We start from the raw sequence: 2,957 nt of genomic DNA, 5'->3' as shown, positions 1-2,957 counted from the left end.
AACATGGGCACCTTGGCAACTGAGATAGGGACCATTAAACTTGTGGTCAACCACGACAGTGGACAGTGGAAGCCGTTACGTCGGTAATGACAAACACCAGCAGATCGTACTGAGCTACAAGAGAATAAAATTCTGAGTAAACAATTTGTAAATTAGAGTTGTTCGTAGGAACAGTATCTTTGCAATACTAAGCAATCTTGAGAAGTAACCTTATACCACAAGGAAAGATAAAATTTTAAACAAGATTAGGCGAATAGATTAGTTTCCAAAAATTAGTAGTGTCTACCAAACTTAACGGTGGAATAACAGGCTTATACGCAGACTACACGTAACCTAACAGTTAACATCATATAACATTTCCATCACAAAAAATAGTCTTGTCCCAGAAACACTGTCTATATTGAGGGAGTCGGCCCGGGTGGCCAAGTGGTTCTAGGCGCTTCAGTCTGGAACCCCGCGACTGCTGTGATCGCAGGTTCGAATCCTGCCTCGGGCATGGGTGTGTGCGATGTCCTTAGGTTAGTTAGGTTTAAGTAGTTCTAACTTCTATGGGACTGATGACCTCAGAAGTTACGTTCCATAGTGGTCAGAGCCATTTGAACCAATATATTGAGGGCCAGCTCATAACACCACTACCAAATCCTTTCCCCAGGCTCCACTAGGACTTCAAAAGGAGTGTCAGAAATTCGCTTTTGCATACACAAAACATGGGCTTATCAGACGTATGCGTACCGGATTCAGAAGCCGAAACTGGCCACTTGTGATTAGAGGAAGTCTCGGGCGGTGAGGCAGAACGTGAAGGCTTCCGCTTCTCCCTCTTGCCCTGCGGACAAACACAACAGACACCAGCACGGGGGCCTCAGCTGACTGACAGCAGTACAGCGCCTCTGCCCGCGTCGGCTGACACTTATGAAAGGACTTCTCTCCACAGCGGAGAGCTCCCTCCAGCTGCCAGCGGCCTCACTTCCTTCGCCACTTCTCGTACGTCTCTTCTCCTACGTCTCTCACTCTCTGCTGAGCTGCTGTTCGCTCCTTGCCCAGCCGATCTCCACCAAAGATCGCGAACAAGCCGACGACCGATACCTCCATTCGAGAGCCACGTCTCACTGTCCTTGCCAGAGAAAAATGTTGGGAAGTTCCGTTATACCTAATGAATTTATCAAGCTTAAAAATATTAGGACTTATTTCAAACCTTTATGTCCGATTTGGACTGGCGGCGATATTTTTATATAGCTACAAATAGATACAACTGCTAAATAAAGCCCTGTTTAAGTACTGCATTGGAAACTCTACTTCCCAGTATAAAATAATGCTGTGCTTTGGAGATGAAACCAATAGACCAGTTGCTTAAAACACATTAGTTACACGATGACGGTCTTAAATTCTTAATATTGTATGTAGTACTTACTGTAGTAAAGAAGTCTTTTAATGTGAATACATAAAACTGCAACCAGTCACTCTTTTCGAAATAGTTATTTATTATTCCATGAACCGATTTTCGAACCTTTTCGTGCTCGTCTTCAGATGGTTTTCTGGAAGTTACGTATCTGTTTCAAGCATAATGCTTGATGCTGGCTCTATGGCAAAAAGATGGAAATGCTTCAATGCATCGCCATGAGTGTTGTTAGTCTGTCGATTAGGATCCAACATTTAGTTTTGTACTTATTGCGGTAGTAGGGGCGGCCTTTTTTTTGTTACTATCCATTTCTCTGCTTCCATTGTCAGGGTCACATGGCACAACATGACATACTTTTACACTATATGTAAGCATATACACTGTGATAGTGAAACATTGCCAGCATCCAATATATGCTATACAATAGTTAATTTTTACAAAGATCTCCGCACAAAGGTATGACATAGGCCTACTTTGCTCAGAGATAGTATTTGTTTCTGTTTGCATGTATTAATGTCGATATATGGGCAAATACTTTAATCAAAACTAGCGATAATAAAGAGCAAAAAATAAATAAATTGCTATAAGAACAAATTTCAAGTGATTATGATGTCTTACTTCTATTCGTATATTAACGTATAATACAGTCAATTTATAAGCAAATACTTTAATGAAGATTGGAAATAACGTGAATGCAAAAGACTGTCGGAAATGTACTGCTTTTCTTTACGACGAACGTTCCTATCAATTTTAGGTACTACCATTTGCGTTGAACGTATCTGTAGATGAGTCTGAAAGGGCATTAGATTAGGCATTGGGAGATGCACTATAGAAATTGTTTGTGTACGTAGGCGATATTTTAATGATGTCAAAACTTGGGAGGAACGCATAAAATGGTTTGAGGAAGTGTTACAACGTTTAGCGTCTAAAGGAATTAGAGTTACGTTCGCAAAATCTCATTTTGGCGTAGCGAAATAGTTTTGGGACACCTGGCGACTCAGCAGGGAATTCGTCCTGATACGAAAACGTTAGAAGCTATTAAGAACTGTCTACCAAAGGGAAATAAGAAGCGACTGCAATCCTTTCTAAGTCTTGTTGGTTCTACAGGAGATATGTCCCTGGTCAGGTTATGAATTGTTTTAACCTAAATGCTTTACTAAAAATTAAAGCCCAATGGTTACGGTGTAATAAGTGTCAGCGGGAATGGAAGGACATAAAAAGAGAACCGTGTAATGCAAAACTATTAAGACATCCGGAACGGGCTAGCGAATCTATTGTTGCTGTTGATGCTTCCGGAGATGATATTGGATGTGAGAACCAGCAACAGTATTAAGATGGCGAGCTGAGACGTGTAATGTTAGAGTTCGCGAGTCGAATGTTAAGAGCTTGTGAGAGAAAATACTCTGCCACAGAAAAGTAAACTTTGGCTGTTGTCTGGGCCACTAAAAAGTTTAGGTATTTGTTATATGGGCATAAAACTGTCGTGTATTTCGAGCAGAGAACGTTGGAATTTCTGATGAAAAGCTGATTGTTACAAAGCCGATTGATTCGAATGGCGCTG

General features: G+C 41.1%; 1 non-coding gene across 1 annotated transcript; it reads left to right on the top strand.

Moving 5' to 3' along the window:
* Nucleotides 1-412: 412 nt before the first annotated feature.
* Nucleotides 413-496, top strand: Trnas-gga (transfer RNA serine (anticodon GGA)). Its single transcript is given in 2 exon segments — nt 413-452; nt 462-496. It is a non-coding gene; the product is annotated as a tRNA-Ser (tRNA).
* The last annotated feature ends 2,461 nt before the right edge of the window (nt 497-2,957 follow it).

The sequence above is a fragment of the Schistocerca gregaria genome, chromosome 5 (genome assembly GCF_023897955.1).
Source record: "Schistocerca gregaria isolate iqSchGreg1 chromosome 5, iqSchGreg1.2, whole genome shotgun sequence".
NCBI lineage: Eukaryota > Metazoa > Arthropoda > Insecta > Orthoptera > Acrididae > Schistocerca > Schistocerca gregaria.
This window is presented reverse-complemented; position numbering and strand designations above follow the sequence as displayed.